Source organism: Ochotona curzoniae, unplaced genomic scaffold (genome assembly GCF_017591425.1).
Source record: "Ochotona curzoniae isolate NIBS_2020 unplaced genomic scaffold, NIBS_Ocur_1.0 contig_883, whole genome shotgun sequence".
NCBI lineage: Eukaryota > Metazoa > Chordata > Mammalia > Lagomorpha > Ochotonidae > Ochotona > Ochotona curzoniae.
Genome location: NW_024466599.1, coordinates 58,068,828 through 58,069,867, shown reverse-complemented (window position 1 = coordinate 58,069,867; position 1,040 = coordinate 58,068,828). Strand labels below are relative to the sequence as shown.

Sequence of the window (1,040 nt, the reverse complement as noted above, 5' to 3'; positions counted from 1 at the left end):
AACCTCTAAATGAATTAAATATAGAAGGAACATACCTCAGCATAACAGCTGATATCCTGCGGAATGGGAAAAAGCTGAAGACTTCCCCTTCAAGATCTGGAAGAAGGTAAGAAAGTCCACTTTCACCATTTTTATTCAACATAATTATAGAAGTCATAGCCAGAGAAATTAGGCAGTAAGTGGTAGCCAAATTAGAAAAGAGGAAGTATAATTGGCACTGTGTATCTATCAAATCAATTTATCTGCAAAAGCAACCAAGAAAGCCATTCCATTTTATCAATAGCTATAAAAATGAAATAAACCAAATATCTAAGAATCAGTCTAATCAAAAGGTAAAAATCTCTCCAATGAAATCTGTAAAAATACTAATGAAATAAATCGAAGAGGACACATGAAAGGAGAAAAGAAAACCAATGTATGTGGATTGAAAGAATAAATATCATTAAATTGCATTCCATAGGAAGTGATTTGTAACACTACTAAAATTTAGATGGACTCACAAAATCCAAAACAGTCAAAGCTGTTATGACCAAAAGCAAGGGTAGGAGACATTACACCACCCAACTTGAAAATATATTACAAGTGCTCGCTTCGGCAGCACATATACTAAAATTGGAACGATACAGAGAAGATTAGCATGGCCCCTGCGGAAGGATGACACGAAAATATATTACAAAGTTATGGTAACTAAAATCACATATTATTGGTGTACAAAAACAGATCCACAGGCCAATGGCACAGAATGGAGCACTTATTGCAGGAGCAAAGTCAGGGATTTAAAGCCACTGATCTTGCACAAATATGCTAGGAATATACATTTGGAAGTTACCATGTCAAAAATGGAGCCAGAAAACTGGTAAAGTCATACAGAAGAGCAAGCCTAGTGTACCTCTCTGAAAATGTACAACAATAAACTTAAAATAGATAAAAGATGTGACTATTAGACTTAGAACTTTGAAACTAGCACAAGCGTATATAAATAATATGCCTCACAGGCTGGGCAAGCAGGCTCAACTTCCATTTTGCAGCACCAGCAGCCC

The 1,040-nt window shown here is 35.7% G+C and overlaps 1 pseudogene; it reads left to right on the top strand.

Moving 5' to 3' along the window:
- The first annotated feature begins 582 nt into the window (after positions 1–582).
- Positions 583–682, top strand: LOC121165437 (annotated as a pseudogene).
- The last annotated feature ends 358 nt before the right edge of the window (positions 683–1,040 follow it).